The sequence below is a fragment of the Sorex araneus genome, chromosome 2 (assembly GCF_027595985.1).
Source record: "Sorex araneus isolate mSorAra2 chromosome 2, mSorAra2.pri, whole genome shotgun sequence".
Taxonomy (NCBI): domain Eukaryota; kingdom Metazoa; phylum Chordata; class Mammalia; order Eulipotyphla; family Soricidae; genus Sorex; species Sorex araneus.
In genome coordinates this window covers 121,571,722-121,590,656 of record NC_073303.1, presented here as the reverse complement: position 1 = coordinate 121,590,656, position 18,935 = coordinate 121,571,722, and the positions used below count along the sequence as shown (strand labels likewise).

The window sequence follows — 18,935 nt, the reverse complement described above, 5'->3', positions numbered from 1 at the left end:
ACTTTGAGATTTTCTATAGATAATGAGAAACAGCTCAAAGCTTGGGACATGATAAATTCTGCTAAAAGATGAGTTTAATAGGATAGTTTAGAAGCAAACTTAGAATTATATAAAGACAGAGCCTGAAGAATGAAAGGAAAGTTGTGAGTACAAAGTCGGAATACTGAGTTCCTGGATTAGAAAGTAGGGTAGCCAGATGTAGGAAAAATAAGCAGTAATAATACCAGGATGTTGATCTAAATATTTAGGTTTTAGATCTTGGTATAAATATGTCCAATGCAATTTGGGGGCATATTTATGTCTTAAATGATTTGTTATTTACTTAAAATTTGTATTTAGCTGAGTGTGTGTTTTATATAACAGCCTGCAAAGTTACTTTTAAATCCCTGGAGCTCTGAAGATTGCAGAAATACTTTCAGATACTATATGTAAGTTTAAGGGTTCTGAGGAAACCTACACTTTAAACCAACTGGATATCACTGTCACTGTATCACTGTCATCGATTTGCTCATCGATTTGCTTGAGCGGGCACCAGTAACGTCTGCATTGTGAGACTTGTTACTGTTTTTGGCATATCAAATACGCCATGAGTAGCTTGCCAGGCTCTGCTGTGTGGGCACGATACTCTCGGTAGCTTGCCGAGCTCTTCGAGAGGGGCGGAGGAATCGAACATGGGTTGGCTGCATGAAAAGCAAACGCCCTACTGCTGTGCTATCTATCCAGCCCCTTATAATAACAAATTGGTTACTTTAATTTTTTAATTTACGAAAAAAGATGGGATTTTTGCTAAAACAAATTAAAAGAGTTCAATTAATTGCCATCACATTAGGGAGAAGGTCATAAATGGATTTTGGACATTTGTAGAGGACCGACTTCCTGTAGTGCCATGGTTGAGAGTGCTTGGGGACCATCAGGGTTACAGCTACAGGTTCTTGATGGAGGTGGGGATGTGGGATCTGACATGGGCTCTATGTTTCAAATATCTCACAGTCCCTTTGTAACTGTTAAGGATCTGATAAAAAGGACATTAAGTTTGGGGTATTTTTGACATTTAAATATGAAGGAATTTAGCTTGTCTGTTGTCATTAAAGAACACTTACTGGTTGTAATACTAGTGTTTTCACTGACTATTCTGAAGACCACATTGTAATCTGTGCATTTGTAAAATATAACTTTGCCTTCTCTAATTTTCTCTCATAACTTACTAACATCTGCCCTACTCTGTCCTCAGAACAATTTCCTGAGCATTTTGAAACATACAGATGTAAGTGATATATAATGTGATAAAATTTGTAAAAACATTAACATTTATGCATAATCATTGTAATTTTGAATAAGACTACTTTGAATAATTTCACTAACAGCACTTTCTTCTGTTGCATAATTAATAATGGAAATTAGAAGGAGGATCAGTAGTGATATTTTTGAAACAGGCAAATTGCTTCACCCCCTTGAACTGTAATTCTTAATGTATGAAGGAGAGGTTGGGCTAGATTTTCTAGTCTTGCTTTGGCAGCTCTTTTACTGCTTGTGGCATCAAACAGAGGTTTGAATACCTTCTGTCCAAGTTCAGTTTCAAGTGTCCCAGTGGGGATCAATAAAGGGTTGGATTCCTTCTCAAATGGCATGTGGTGTGCAGAGTGATGGGGTGAGGAGTAGGATGTCTGGTTGCTGGTATTCTATCACAATCTTTTTAGCATCCATCCATCTCGTTTACCAATAGAAAGAATTTCAATCTAAATCTTCGGGTGTCTCTTGATTGCCAAGTCTTTGATTTAAAAATAAAAGGGGGGGAGTAGAATTTAAAGTCCTGGCCCTGGATTACAGAACAGAGAATGCCAAGTAGGGTGGTGGGGAGTTAGAGATGGGGGTCGGGAAGGTAGCACAAGGGCACTGGTTGAAGATCTTGGACACTTTAGCGGTGGAGACGTGAGGTCTCTGTACCCACCAAAACCATAATTGTCAGCGCTGTTTTATGCATCATCTGTATTTCAGCTGCATGTAATAATTAGATAGTTTTAAAATGAGTTTGCTAAGGAGGCGGGCCGTGGTAGGAGACCTTGAGTCATTGGTGGAGGAATGCTGATATTGACAGGAAGTTTGGCGTTGAACATTGTAAGGCTGAAATTATATTACTAAACTCCTGTCATTGTGAATCATGTACCTAAATAAAATTTGAAGGAAAAAATATATCACCCATAAATAACTAGATTATGAAGAGTCTCATGCAAACTCATATTTTGAATTTTTTTCAGGAAACTATTTTGGCTTGTCTGTAAAGTGGCTTAAGAAAAATAACTGCAGCCTAGGTTTACTGAAGAGATGCTTTTATTTCAAGTTTGAAACACGAATTGTATCACTAAAAAATGGGGTAAAGCTCTTGCTTTGGAGGATGTTTAAAAGCAATTTGTTCTTTCAAAAGGAATGAAAAATGCTTGCATGGAATCTGTGCAGTTCTAGGTAAACTCTTTCTGGAAGAAAGCCGATCTCTTTTTGCTATATAATGCAAAGCCAAATTTCAGCTCTAGCCAGAGCATTTTATTTTCACATAATATCGTGTCAGCCACTTGCTATTCCGCTCAGGTAAATGGCTGTGGCATGGCTGTGGTGGAGTGACGGCGCATCATGGACAGCCTGGGTAAAAGCGATTCCATTTAGCTAAGGAAAGTTCTGGTGAGATTCACTGCCTCTGTTTATTTACTTGAAATTTGGAGGTGTTGATTTGCAGACTGGTAATTAAAGGAATTCGCATGGCTGTGGAAGCTACACTAATTAAAGGCACTTAGGTTTCTGTGGGAAACTTTCCCACTCCTAACTCTCATTTGGGAAGTGACCAATTTGGAGATCGAAACTTTAGAAAATTAGACCTAAATTGCTTTCATACTGCTACTTCTGTGTCGAGATGCTACAGGATGTAGGGACTTTGGGATTTGAGCAAAACCAGGGTGGGCACCTCCCTGAGCAGCCCACCCCACCTCTTCCAAAGAATGATTGGTTCTGCAGCATGCTTGCTCAGAAACCTGCTAATTCTGTGGAAATGGAAGCAAGCTCTTTTGGTATTATTTGTTGCATTAGGAACTGTGGTAGTCTGAGCCTGGAAAAAGTAACTAACTCTTTGCCTAGTGGGCTACTGAGTTTAAAAATGCCCTGAGAAATTGCTATATTGAGCAAGCTGCAGAATTTAATGCAGATGCTCTATATTCCCAGGAGCTGAAGGGCGCCGTGTATCAGACAGTTTAAACTGGGCTGCCTATGATTCTGCATTTTTCCATAGGAAAAGCAGCTAAATCCCAAACTGAACAGCACACGATCTAAAATGTTTTAGAGCTGTGGCTCGCCCCTCGGTTCCTATTAGCATCAGCTTGGCACTGTGTCTTGTCTCGCAGACTGTGGAGAACATGCCTTTTCCACCCTTGAGGCAATAAAAATAAATTAAAGGGTGCGGCGTTAAATGAGTTGACTTTTGAGTAGTAGTTTTCATGCCTCCAACATTTGAAAATCAGCTTTTCCTTCGGAAGCAGCATTTGGCATCCTGAAACCAGGCATTCTTCGTGTGTGCCAGCCGGCAGTTCTTTTGATTTTATGGAGCTGTGTCAGTGTCAAACAGCCTTTGCTGGTACTTTTCTGGTCGTGTTCTCTGGGTAGTATCTATGACTAGAACTTTGTAACACAAAATAACACACCAATAAATGAACACAGTAGAAGGTAAGGATCTTGAGTTTTTTTTTTTTCTGGGACCCATCCAGATTATTATTATCCCCACATATCTCCATGTCACAGAGGCAAGAATTTTTGCAAAGAATGTCCCCAGGGTCCCACCAAATCCTTCTCTGTAGCAACTGGTCTGCTCAGCCTAGGCTCATTCTCTTTTTGCTTTCTCCAATTTTGCACTTTCTCTCAGTAATTCCGAAAGAGACTGGAGCATGTTCTTTTAATCCCAGGTGGAAGTTTATTTTTGTTTGGAACAAAGGTTTATCTTTCTTATTACCAAGTGTTCTCTCTAATTAGAAACCTTTCCCCCTAATCTCACAAATTTTGAATGGGGGTTGATTTAATTTTAGTGCATTGGTAAACTTAATGGTGGTAGAATCTGTGTTATTATCAAGTAGGCTTTAGCCATACACAAAAACTGGACCCTCTTCTATGAATTACAGAGAAAGAATGAAGCCTTTGGGATTCTGAAAAAAAAAAGTCTTTTGCATCCTGTGCTTCTGGGGTTGGGGTTCGGTGTATGGGTTGTTTTATTTCAAGACGTCAAATATGACCCACTTGGCCTGACTGCTATATTCCCTTCAGACTTGGTGATTTTGTTATTTTCTTTCCTAAAGTGTGCTCTGGTTGGTAAAGTTATTATGAAGAAAATGATATACGCATATATTTTGAACACTTAGGCAGTGTCAGGTACTGTTCCATAATTTTATACATGTCATACAACTGTTAAGAGATATTATTCTAGTTGTATTAATGGGAAGCAGAATTTCTGAGTCAAACAGCTTACTGGGGCTAAAGCCAACACTCGGAAGGAAGAAACTCTATTGATTGCTTATTAATTATTTGTTACTGTTAATTATTGTGTTTGAAGGGTTCTTGGAATATTGAACTTATTCACGTGATGATAAAAAAAATACTTCTGCTCTGTGTTAAGTAATTTTTTTTCTGAATATAGGTTTAAAATATTCCTGATAACGTTAACACATAGTACTTTTCAAGCAAAATGTTTGTTAAACAAAACTTTGTGTGTTAATTTTATATAATGTGAAGAATAACACAAATGAAACCATAAACAATATAATTTTGTCTTAATTGTGTCCTGAACTACTTAGATCACTGATTCCATCATCTGTTCTACTGTATCATTAGCTGAGTTTTTCTCACACTCATGTTACATCTCTACTATATCTTATTTCTTTTAGCTCTTCTTTAACCAGCATAGGAATTATTATGTCATCTACTGCTGTCATAATAAAAACATATATCAGAAATAAAATGAATTACTTATATAGAATATAAATGCTTTGGTCAGATATGATGTACTATGTTTTATAACTATAGAAATGTGATTCAAGTAGCCTAAATTCTGAAATTATCTAGTAAATATTCTGTAATGCACAAGGATAAAAAAAAATGTTGATTGCCTGAAGGCAAAGAATAGCTTTGCTGTACTTTAGTTGACCACTGTTGAAAGTCATTTTTTCTGTTTGTTGGTGTGTTTTTTGATGATCACTATTAGTTTTAATGCTATAGTTTTCCATTATGGTGTTTTATACTTACTTTTTATGATTTTTTTTATGTAGAAAGCTGTCTTTAACATTATAGACTTTAATGGAACTTCAGAGGATAGTTTACTCACAAAGGTATATAAAATAGTCTACATTTTGTCACCTATAATTTAGTTTATGGCAGTAAAGATTTTTCTCTAACCACTAACTTTTATTAAACATTTTCACACTTTTGTGCCATATATCAGACTCATATCTGTGATTTGTGATATACCAGTATAGCAAATTGTGATTTTAGGCATTCTTTTCTCAGAAGAGTTGGTTTCCCCTACCTTTTCAAATTCCCTACATAGATAAACTCAGACATGAGTGTGTACAGACTATGGAAAAACTGACTGCATTTGGCTTTGTTTACCAGAGTCCTTTTGAGCTATACTGAGAAGTTCAACCAATCAAACTATATCCCTGTAAGCCACGGATATGATTTGTTAATGTATGAGGGAAAAACAAGGTATAATAAAAATTCATAGTCAAATTAGATATTTAGTTTTTAAATTGCTACAAATAAAAATGACAAACCCAGAAAAGTAAAGAATTCAAAGTTCATTAAAATGGCCCATGAAATTTATTTAGGATTCATATTCATTTAAATTAATGAGACTGGTTTTGGCAAACTTATGTTATTTGATTTTCTAATCTAAAGGTGATTAAAGCTAGTTACATTGGGATCATACTGTTTAATTGTCTTCATTTAATATATATTGGACATTTTCCTGTATCATCATATTATTCTATGATTTTTTAAAAAATTATGTAGCAGTCAGTGACATGACCTTACAACATTTGAAACCAAACTGTGTTGGCATTGGGGCGATGCTATAACTTCTTAGAGCAAGACTGGTATTGAATTTTGCTGAACACTGATCTTTGTCTTCTCCAATTATCTCTGAGGATAAAGACCATGAAATTGAATTAATGGCCCTGAATTTGAGCAGTTTTGAAGTTTTTTGAATTATTGTTGAGTAGCTCTAATTATTACTTAATGATTAAATAGTATCCCATTTTGACTACATAAATAATAATAGCAGCCAGTATTTTTGCATGCTTAAAATCTTATTATTAGAACAGTGAACTTGTTAAACTCATTTCATTATAAAAATGATGGAAAATAGGACATTTTTTATCCCTATCTTACTATTATCAAAAGGATACCTAGGTTCACAGTGATTCACTTGAGGTCAAATAAGTAATGGTAGAAGCAGAATTTGAAATATAGTATTTGAAGAGTTAACATATAGGGGCCAGAGCAATAGTACAGTGGTTAGGGTGCTTGCTTTCAAGTGACTTACTCGAGTTCAATTCCCTGCACCCCACTTAGTCTTCTGAGCCCACCAGGAGTGATCCCTGAGTGCAGGGCCATGATTAATCCTTGCTCCTTGCTCAGTCAGGTGTGGTCCAAAAACAAACAAAAGAGATTTAACACTTACATTAACAGTTACAGAAAATAGGTTTGAAATCCAATATTTAAAATTTATTAACTCTACTAAAAGTTCTATGCAATACAAACATATTTTCAGAGTTTTTAATTTATTGTGGAATTGGTAATACCTATCCAAATATAGCTGAGGACACCTACTTATATGTAAAGCTAAACTCCTGAAATTCCATAAAGTTGTAAATCAATAAGTTGATAAAATATTTTCGAAAACTGTGTATCTTTTATAGAAGTATGTGAATTTAAAAATATTAAGTATAAATCAGTATAAATAATTTTATGATAATACCTTAAAGTTTACATGAAATAGATTTGTACTACAAATATACAATTTCATAAGAGGGAGGAGAATTAAGAAAACTTTAAGAGGAAAATCTGAAGATTTGTAAAAGTATATTTTATATTAATAAGGGAATATTGGCTTTCTGTTAGAAAATATTATAATCAATGCTTAAGTATCTATGAATCACGATCGTGATAGCCGTTAAACACCGATTTTTCAGGCGGGCCCAGTAACATCTCATTTTGTCCTTTCCCTGAGATCTTAGAAGTCCATCTGGACTTGGCCCTCCCAACGATGTTGCACTGGGGGCTCTTCAGGGTCACGGGAATGAGATCCAGCTTGTTACTGGATTTTGCATATAAATACACCATGGGAAGCTTGCAAGGCTGTCCCAAGTGGGCAGGAAACTCTCAGAAGACTGCCAGTTTCTCCCAGAGGGAGAAGTAGGCTAAAGATATCACTTCTTAGAGCTTGCTTTTAAGTCTCTGGTTGTTGACCGTTGATGGGATTACGCACACCTGGGTTCCTCTGCCGGTACCTTCATGCATGAGGCCTGTCCGAACGTGTAGAGAAGAGCCTCCAGCATGGCTGCAGCTAGGTTCTGGTGGTCTTCGGCCAACAGGAGCTCTGCTTGGGGTGGGGAGGGAAGCTGGAGCCCGTCCCCTCTGAGGGGCCCCCGGGAAGACAGCTAGGTGTGCGGGCAAGAGACTCTCTTAAGTATCTACAGTAATATTAGAATAAAATCTTTATGTATATTAAAAAATCTCCTGGACAGATATAGAACACTCATGCACATGAAACATTAACTGTTGAAAGAATATAAAATCCCTTAGCAAATCAAAAGTTGAAAGAATATAAAATCCCTAGAAGTAAACAGATCTTTCTTGATCTAGTATAAGGCCACCATAGGAATCATGAGTGAGTCATACCCGGTGGCTAAGTCCTGAGAAGTTTATCTTGTTTTTTGTTTTTTAAAGTTTTATTTACTTTAAAGTTTTATTTATTTATTTTTGGGGGTCAGACCCAAAATAAATATAGGGTAAGTTTTTATAAATAATTTACTTCTTATTTGTTCATATAGTTATATTAGTGCCTTCATCTTCAGTGGACAGGAGAAAACCCTGAGAACTGCCAGGTTTGACCCCAGAAAAAAGTATTCATATTCTTTTGGTTTTTATTCCTATCTTTAACTTGTTTACCTATCTGTCATATGTATTAAAAAATAATTTCTTCTTGCATTTAATAACTTTAAATACATTATGTTCAAATGTAGTCAGACTAAGTGGTCACTTAAAATATGACTCAATTTATTTCTAAAAATTATTTTTATTTGATTGTCAAGACTGAAATAGTTTAATCTTTTAGAGAGAAATAAAAACCAGGCCTTCTTTTCAAGTCCTCTTCTGGGCTCTGTTAATCTCATCTGTGATTACCAATTTTGTTAAAATTTAATTCCTCATTAAATATATATCATTATTATGCTATTCTGTTAGCTTAGTTCAAATAGCACTTAGGCTCATTAGATTCCAACTTCTTTTATTATGTATAATTTAACATTTTTAAAGACACGTCTTGAATGTATTTTGCAAATTATTTTTAAAACATAGCCTTGTTATTCTTAATGGTGAACACTTTCTTTTTACAAAATAGGAGAAACATCTTTTAGTAATGTATGCCTATATGATGTGCTTTATGAGAACTAACAGATCTGATACTCTTTTGGCTAATGTCACATATGCATGTCATAGCCAAATGACATAAGTTCTTTCTAAATCTCCTTCCTTGAGATTATGATAGTTTTTCCTTTTTTATCTTTTTTTTTCTTTCTGTGCAATCTATTTTGGGAACATAATGGTTTGGGGGATGAAAAGAGAGATTTGGGGGACATAAAACCTTGAGCTTTTATTATTGCTTTTAAAAAATATAACAAGGGTATACTTGGTATTAGTTTTGAATGCTTTATTTAATCTCAAATATGAGCATTTCATCTAAGCTTAGCAATTTTTAATATATATGAATGTTTTTGTTGTTGTTTTGGGGTCAACCCCTGTGGTGCCCAGGGCTTACTCCTGCCTCTGTGCTCAGGGATCATTCCTGATAGTATTCAGGGGACTGTATGCAGAGCCTCGGATTAAATCCACACTGAACATGTGCAAGGCAAAATGTCTAACTGTCTGTACTTCCTCTCCAGCCCAATTATTAATATTAGATGCATTAATTTACCACTTTCTCTGTTTATTAAATTTAATATTATCTGTAAGTTATGGATAGTAAATTTCTAAGATTCTTCTCTAGTCTTATGAACTCTTTTTTATTTCTATGTATTCTCATTCCTTCTTTGCCTTTTTCTTCTTTCGCTATCAGCATCACTATTTCAGTTTCCCTGAACCATCATGAGGTATGCTCTGTATTGCTTGCTATTATATCTATAACTTTGGTTATTGTATCATTGGATTTTTATTGTAGTAGTCAGTCCTTACATATTTTGCTTATTTGAAAGACTGCACCAAATACTATTGCATCTTATAAGGCAACTATGGTTTTAGGGAATACAAGGAAAGCCTTTATTTCTTTTTATTATTATGATTTGTGTCTTATGTTCCAATTTCTCCACTATGTCTCAGCCCCAAATCCCTGAAGATCCTTAATTTGTATTTATTTTTTACCAGATTGAGATAAAAGGAAGACAACTAGGTTTCTGGGATGTTATTGTCCTCAACTTTCTGCTGGTTGTTTGCTTCCCTCTCTTCAGAGGAGAACAGGGTGAAACCAGGACTTTTGCCCTGTTCCTGGTCAGGGCAGTTGAATACTTAGCCCGTGATACTTTCTCCTTATCAGCAAAGGTCCTAGTGAGGTTTGTGAATTCTTTGCCATTGTGATTAGACCAACACTGAGATATGTGGGAGGCTAATAATAGGAAGGAATTTTGTGGTTATTGATAAAATACAGATTTGGCCCTAGGATCTATCTCAAATACTGGAGAACGAAATAGTGCAAAAGAGAGGTCTAGATGATTGAGGAAGATGGAAGATTCTTTGTCACACTTAGGGCTGTTTCTTGTTCACTATTAGTATTTCAATAGCAAGGGTCTTTTAAAGGAGCAGTTTCATTCACTCACATCTTCTTAGACCTTCACTTCTATATTGTAGAAAGCAGTTTTTAAACTAATCTAGTTAGGGATAATTCTCTTCTAAACGCATTCCTTGTATTCCTCTGTTAATGAGTTTATCTCAATTGCAGTAGTTGAATTGCAGGTTCTTTAATTGTAATTAATGGATTTAATTGACACAACATTGGTATACAGCACCATATAAGTTTCAGAAGTACCATTTCACCACTGTCACTGTCACTGTCATCCTATTGCTCATAGATTTGCTTGAGTGGACATCAGTAATGTCTCCATTGTGAGACTTGTTGTTACTTTTTTTTGGCATATGGAGTACGCAATGGGCAGCTTGCCAGGCTCTGCCATGTGGGCAAGATACTCTCGGCAGCTTGCTGGGCTCTCCAAGAGGGGTGGAGGAATCGAACCTTTGTCGGCTGTGTGCAAGGCAACTCTCTACCCACTGTGCTATCGCTCCAGCTCCTCAGCAAATTTTTATGCCATCCTTCCCCCATCACCAAACTTCTATTTATAACCCATCTTTGTCCAGTCCATCCTCTCTATCCCTCTATCCATTCCATCCTCCTTCCCTCTGTGGTAGCCATACTTTCATTTTGAATTTACTTTTTTCATTGACTTTATTGGTTTGTAATATTATGGCATTCTGCACCTCTAAATGTTAGTTTCACAGCTCTTTATGTGTGTAATTCTCACCTTGCTCTACACCAAAATTTCAAGCTCCTTCAACACAGCACTGACCCGGCTGCTGTTTCTTCCCACCTCTTTCCCTTTCCCTCTGGGTAGCTACCATTGTATTTACCAAGTATAAGAGTTAGTTTTAATGTTTTTTGCCAGTAATTTGCTTTATTAACTAATATTCTACATGCATGAAACCACATGGACAGGTGTTTTAGTTTCTCCTTTTATTTAGCACAATTGCATCAAGACTCATCAATTTCATCTCAAAAGACACAGTTTAATCTTCTTTTCTTTCTTAACAGAGTAATATTTGGTTTGGTGTATATACCACATCTTTTTTTTTCTTATTCAAAGACATTCTTTTTTTATTTTATAATGTAGTTGACAATGTTTGATTGCATTTAATATTTGAGCACCAATCTTACCAACATCACACCTTCTTTCCACCATATTTTGGATGTTTCTATCTTGAATCCCAACCCCTGCCCCAAAGCTGAACCAAAATAATTTATTTTGTATTGTTTGTTATGAAAAATCATTGAAAATGCTCCAAGAAAAGTTTCCTTACAGGAAAGAGTATACCACACCTTCTTTATCCAGTCACTGATTATGGAATTTGGGTTCATGTCTTTGTTTGTTTTTTTTGGGTGGGGGGGGGGCGCACATCTGGCATGATCACACCTTCCATCTGAGTCTGCACTCAGGGATCATTCCTGGAGTTCTCAGAGGACTATATGAAGTGCCGGGGATTGAACCCAGGCTGGTTGTGCACAAGATGACCACCTTACCCTCTGTACACTGCCTCCAGTCCTGGACTCTTTTTATTGTTGTGAATACGGCTGCAGTGAATGCAGGGATGCAAGTATACTTGTGATTTAGTGTTTTGTATCTTTGGTATCACTGCCTAGGGGTGATAGACATGGATCATATGCTATTTCCATTGTTTTGAAGGACTAGCTCACCTATCTGGTGATCAGCATTCTGTTTCAGAAACTGTAGTTTTGATTTTGTTTGTGTGACCTTTTCTTGGGACATCTTCCTTAAAAGAGTGTTGATAATTATCCCTTGATAATCTTAGATCTACAGGTTGCTTTTAAAATTTGGAGGCTGGAGCAATAGCACAGCGGGTAGGGTGTTTGCCTTGCATGCGGCCAACCCGGGTTTGATTCCCAGCATCCCATATGGTCGCCCTAGCATCGCTAGGGGTCATTCCTGAGTGCAGAGCCAGGAGTAACCCCTGTGCATCGCCAGGTGTGACCCAAAAAGCAAAATAAGATAAAATTTGCTACAACAGCACAATATAAATCCTTTTAAAAAATTGATTCATGTGGTTCTTAAATACTTTTTATAACCAAATGAGGACAGTGAAGTTCATTGAATTGTGCTTTAAACAGATCAACTATAACTACCTGTTTGAAGAAATCTTTCAATTTCACTACCTTGATGAACATCTTATATAATATATGTATACATTTATACATATTACCTATATATGTATATATTTACATGGACATACATTCATATATACATTTATTCATATATACACACAACATATGCACCTTGATTTTTATTGTTCATTCCTCATTTTGCTTTCTCCTAAGAGCTTACAAATTTTCAGCAACTGCATAGGGAATCCTGGCATATTATTATTAGTTTTGCTTTTATTAAGGCCCTGTGATTTACAGTTTTTCTAATGGAGATTTTAGTCTATGGTGTTTTGACAACAGTTCCAGCACCAGTGTCAACTTTCCTGCTCCAGTGACCCTAAGTTCCCTTCCACATTACTAAGTTTGAGTGCTGAAGTGTGAGTCTCCTTCTTACAGTATTGTTGACTCTGTGGGTTATATACAAATCTCACCCCTCTACACCACCAGTGTGACCAAACCCCACCCAAACCCTGCTGCTTCTGTCTGCCTCATATTACTTACCCTATTGATTATGTTCCTTCCCTGCCTTTCTCACTTCTAGATATTTTTTCTGGTTTGGGGGGCTCAACTAACAGTGCTCATGGCTTACTCCTGATACTACACTCAGGAATCCAACTTGATGGGCTCTAGGGACTATATGGGGTACCAGGGATTAAACCCAGATCAACCGTGTGCAAGGTGAATGTCCTATCTGCTATACTATCTCTCCAGGCCCTAGATTTTTGAGAATATTTTAGATCTTTCACTCATCAGAAGCTCATAAAAGTATAAAAATTTTAAAACCTGTCTCCGTATCTCTCTTCCCACACCCTCACTCCAAGATTTTTATAGGCTGCCACGTAGTATAAGAATGAAAGCAAACCGAGTGACAGAGGTACACTCCTGTGCAGGTCAATCTCCAGTGATCTTGGGGAAGCATGTTATGATGCAGTTCCTTCCCAGCTTCTCCATGAGCTTGATCTCCAGAGAGCATAATAATACAGAAGCTGACTTGATAATATGGTTTGTGTCGTTAGATGTGGAATTGGAGATCTCAAGGAAAATGACACTACAGAATTAATGACTCAAGTTATGCTCCAGTGCACACTCCATTGCTTCCCGAATGGAACAGGGTGTGATTGAGCAAAAGAGCTGAAATATAGAGGACACTGTGATCTCCTGTGGCTCCAGCTCTTATCTTGCCTCTCACACTGCTGGAGAAATGTTGCAGCTGATATCTGCTTCACTTTTCTTCTTTCCCCAGGTCTGAACAGAGGTCAGAGGGGTTCGCATTAAATCTATTAGGGTACAGGAAGACTGAGTTCCGGGTTCCCCTCCAGAGCTACTGAATCTTTGGGGATGGGTCATCTAAGTCTGCAATCAAATTCACACCGAGAATAGAAGAAATAATAAAACAGAGAACAAAGAAAGACAGAATCACTTGTAGACACCATGCTTTCTCTTTTAGGACTTCCATTTTAGGAATACACTGGAAACCAGAATACGCTTGCACGCTTTTCATGCTTCTTTGGTTTTTGAGCCAGACTTTAGCTTCACTCCAAGATTGCGTCCTGGAGTGAGAAGTATGGTGAACTTGGGCAGGTGAATGCTTCCTTTTTGCTCTCCAGAGGGAGAGAGTAATTTGGAGCCCCGCAGGCACTAGCATTGAATATTACATTTAATAGACTGTGAGTTTGATCCCCAGTGTGTGGGGTGGGCGGGGGGAGGGAAGCTAAGCAATAGTGAATGGCATCCAGTCTTCAAATTTAACTTCTTGCATTTGTTGACAGGAACTACTTATTTATATTTTTCCAAGCCAAGGGTAAAATACCTTAGGTATCTTAACGCAGGCAGAAGGAAACTGAAGGGATAATTTTCTAAACAATGGCACTAGGGCAAGTTTGGATATGTATATGTAAACTGTCCATTATTTTGTTTCATGCGGCTTGCACAATACTGGGTCTAAGTAATAGTGACACAATAGGAAACCAAAATGACAACAAAGAGCATCAACAAAAACATACCCAAGGCAGAGGAACACCCAAAACATACACATGAATCTGCGTTGAAGGCAAACCAGAATCTGAGCACAGAAACATGTTCGTGTCTAGATTTTACAAATTAGATGTAATTGTTTATGAGCGTGAGTAAACCATGGATTTAAGACTCCTATGTATATTGGTTTATATCTTTATATATAAACATGTGTATATATGTTTATTGGGTTTTGGGATACCCCTGAGCATGTTTAGGAATTATCCTGACAGTGCTCAGGGGATAATCTGAGGTGCCAAGAACAAAACCAGGGTCAGCCATGTACAAAGCAAGTTCCTTAACCTCATTCCTGTCACTCTGATCAGTCAATTAAATATTCTCCAGAGTGCAGATTCCCCTGGCTTGGTTGCCAGCGCACTGAGAATCATGTCAATTCTGTCGAATCTGATATTCTGCAATTTTCCCTTTGAGGTGGGGAAAGGCTGTGTTTTTCTTTGGCTCCAGTGAGAGAGGATGATTGGGCTTGAGTAGCTGCCGCAGAGAGCTGTAAGTTTTCATTTAGCAGACCGTGTAATCCACATCGAAGTAAGAATTTCCTAACTTGGCAGCGTTAAGAGAGGTAGGAAATGCATTTTCCCTCTGCGTGTAAAGGAGGAAGTAGGATTCCATCTAATTTGAAACAAAGCTGGCTGGCGAGGCTGGTGTCCTTACTCCTGGTGTGCCAGGTGGCCCTGGATGCCGGGGTGCACCGGGGGTGTCTTCTTGAGGGGGGTGCAGGGTTAAGGACACAGCACCCATGCACGGAGCCACTGGAGGAGGCTCGTTTATGTGAGCTCTCCACCTTTTGGCTTACCCTATAACTTCTGCCTGTGAAGGTGCTTGCTTTTATGAGCTCGTGGCTTTGTTGCCATAGGCAGAGGATATTTTCTTTTTAAGAGCGCCCTTAGATGCTTCCTCCAGGTTGCGGCTGCAGGAGCTGTGTGGATAAGCTGGCTTTGTTATCGCTGGCACCCTCCCTGCCTCCTAATTCTCCAGAGATCGTGTGTTCATCTTAAAAATATAGCCGTATCGAGTGCCTCTGTGTCTTTAGACTCTTTTAATGTGCTAGTATAAAGTAAAAGTCTTTTTGAAGATATGTTTTATGGGGAAGTGCTTTCTAGGACCTCTCTGGAGACCTTTTGAGGGCTGGATCGGGATCCCTTTATGGGGGTTTAATGACAACATAGAACACTTGTTATCAAATGCCCTTTGGATAGGTATCCCAGGGCATGTCCCAATTAGAGAAGAGAGAGCATGTTAATTTTGTTGTTACCTGTACGATTAAAGCCATCCCCCCCACACCGTGACCCTTGTCTTGTTAGAAGTTTGTAACTCGTGGTCTCTTGGAGGGTGTGTGTGTGTGTGTGTGTGTGTGTGTGTGTGTGTGTGTGTGTGTGTGTGTGTGTGTGTATGTTTCATTCCTCCAAAGATGAGCGCTATCAGCAAACAGAATGGGAAATCTATGAAATTAGGCAAATTCTCGTAAAGTGCATATTCCAGCCGGCCCGCGGGATCCACAACAATGCTTTGTTTTGTGTGAGGTTTTATTTATTTTTGAAAAAAATTTTTTTTTTGTGGCAGTTCAGAGAACATGTGTGCAGGACCGTACAGGCTTGGAGACAATATTCATCATTATTTACTGTGTCAAACCCAAACAAAGAGCCAAATTGGCCGCATTCCAGGAGCAGGAGACCACACCTATTTGTGAAAAAAAAAATGAAATGTATTTTTGTCTTGCCTCCCCTGTGTTCAAGGTTCAAGGTGATGGTGCTGGGACATGTCCTTTGGGGAAGTCACAGAGGTGGCTGGCCACGGTGCTGCTTCCACACAGCCCTACAGGAAACAGGCTTGTGCACCAGCCTAATGGAAATAAGAGGGCGCAGGGAGGGACGGAGAGTGGCAGATGGGCATGTTTGGGCCGGAACCTCCAATTTCCAACTGATTCCTTCTTTCAGACATCTCCTAAATATCTACCCATCCTGGCATCTCCTAAAACACTAGAGTCTTCGAAGAGTAGGACGTGAGTGCTACATTGCTGGAAGCTCGTGCTCCTCCGGAGACTCCCACAGACAGCAAAAGCATCGGATTCTTTGCATTGACTTTCAATCCTGTCGCTGCCCCGCTAGCAAGGGCCCTTTAGTAAATCACGTCCCTGGACGCTGAGTGGCATCGTGCAGGATGGGGGAGGGGAAGTAACATTTAGGGTCAGCCGGAAGTTAGCCTGCCCAGAATAGAGAAAGCAACGTGATTGTGCCAGGCTTGGGGATTATTTGGGCGAATGATGGACCAGCATTAAAGAAGTCAACAAATTAGGAACGATTCCATTGGAAATAATTGTGTGACACATGAGCAGCTGAGTGCAAAGGTGTCTTTCCATGATTGAATCAGGGAGCTAGTAGAAAAAACAGAATATCAGAGAGTGTCAACTGAGAAAGAGACACTGTCACTGTCATCCCGTTGCTCATCGATTTGTTCGAGCGGGCACCAGTAACATCTCTCATTGACAGACTTATTGTTACTTATTGTTACTCATTGAGAGACTTATTGTTACTTGATACTCTCAGTAGCTTTGCGGGCTCTCCGAGAGGGGCAGAGGAATCGAACTCCGGTCCGCCGCATGAAAGGCGAACGCCCAACTGCTGTGCTATGGCTCCAGCCCACTGAAAAAGAATATATATTTATTCTTTTTAATATATATATTTAATATATATTTTTCTGAAGTCAGTTTTCGGTAGTGATTTGGATTTGTTCATAGTGGTTCTCAGAATCCCTGTCACAGGTCAGAGAGATAACTCAATGGGCATGTGCACACGTTTTGCATACAAAAAATCTAGGTTGGGGCCCCCCGAAAGGGTTGTGTTTCCCCTGGGCAATGCCTGAGCACAGAGCTGAGAGTAAACCCTAAGTATTACCTGGCGTGGTTCCAAAACAAAGAAAAACAATAAGAACAATAACCAAATCAGGTGCAGAGTTTGTTAAAACACAAGGATTTGAGTCCTACTTTGAGATTTTCTGAAATTAGTAAATTTGGCATGGAGCATGAATTTCAAGCACATTCAAGGACAGGGCTTGAAGAGCCACTGTTTGCTGTCAGCCTCCTTGTCATCAACCCGTGAAGTCAGCCGCATTCTGAGAACAGCTATTCCATGCATTTCGGGTGGGGGGCTTTGGGTGGGGGGCTTGAGGCAGGGGAAGAACCAATCAATAATTCATTGCACATATGTAGAGCCACTTTAACAAGGGAAGCTCAGAAAGGGTATTATGAAAATTAAAAAGCTTCAAAAGGACTATAGATCCATTAGATAAGACAGGGTTAGATTTAAATGTTATTCGTTAAGGAGCATTTAAAGCAGTTATATATAGAATGATCAAAAGTTGAAAATATTTTTTCGTGGATTTTTCTCTAATATTATTTTCAGAGAATTGATATTTTTTTCTTTTCTTTCCTGAATGTAGGTCTAGGCCTATTGAATGTATTTTAAGACACTCACCTTTGCCTCTTGACACGGCTGATGTCTTCAGAGAACTTATTTAGGACAGCAATAGCTGTCTCAAGTGGTGTGCAGGAGGACCAGGGACTCCACAGAAGGAAGGACCACAACCCAGAGTGGGCTCATACTAGACTAACCATGTACCTTAACCACTGCTCTACCTCTTGACCTTTCCAGAACCATTTTTTTAAAAATTAATTAATTAATGCTTTTTGGGTCATACCCGGCTATGCACAGGGGTTATTCCTGGCTCTGCACTCAGAAATTACTCCTGGTGGTGCTTAGGGGACCATATGGGATGCTAGGAATCGAACCCGGGTCGGCCACATGCAAAGCAAACACCCTGCCTGCTGTGTTATCGCTCCAGCCCCACCAGAACCCTTTAAAAATGCGGAAATATTGATTATTTTCTCAGGTTTTATTGCACCTGATTTCCTAAAAGCCAACGCATATGTTGTCTTGGATTTGCTCTAGAAATACAAAGAAATAAGCATCATTTTGTAGTAAAACAAACCAACAAAAACCTTGCTCTTTGCTTTCTATTTCAATAAATATTTTTATTTTTAGTATTCTTGGTGAAATAAGATCATTTTTATTGAAACTAATTTAGAAATATGTGAGGGGAGAGAGAAGGACGGAAGTACGTGTTCAAGAAAGAACACTGACTTCTTCAAGGTGGCAATAGTCAAGCAGAGAAACCAAGACAAAGGCAAGAGAGATGATGCATGTTCAATGGAGAACATGTGCTTAAAGAGCAAGCCAGATTACATAACTTTTAAAGGGCCTCTCTTTAATTGGTACTCATTTCATTTAGTTGCATAATTTTGCAGGCCTTATAAATTAGAGTTGTAGAATTTTGTTACATACAAATACAAACTTCATTTTGATGATGCTTTGAAATTTTTAAAGAAAATATGTTTTCTGTTGTTCAAACTTAAAAGTTATATATTTACTTCATTTAATAAGTACCCACTGTATATTCTATAGTAGAGATTGTATGGATAGATTCAAATTCTTTCCTTGCTTATAGTGTTTTAAAAACCATATTCTTCTCTACATCTGCTTTCACAAGTGTAGAGTTTCATGGTGTCAAGGGAAATAAACTTTGTCCAACAATGTAAAGCTATAATTTCTTTCACTGTGTGGGGCTTGGACCCAAGATCTCAACTGTGCATGTTCCACCAGTAACCCACATTCCCAGCCTC

General features: G+C 38.3%; 1 protein-coding gene across 2 annotated transcripts in view; it reads left to right on the top strand.

Annotated features, from left to right (window-relative positions):
* The window catches only part of ZFPM2 (zinc finger protein, FOG family member 2), a 514,333-nt gene that overhangs the window by 70,804 nt on the left and 424,594 nt on the right, over positions 1–18,935 (top strand). The gene's annotated exons all lie outside the window — the stretch shown is intronic.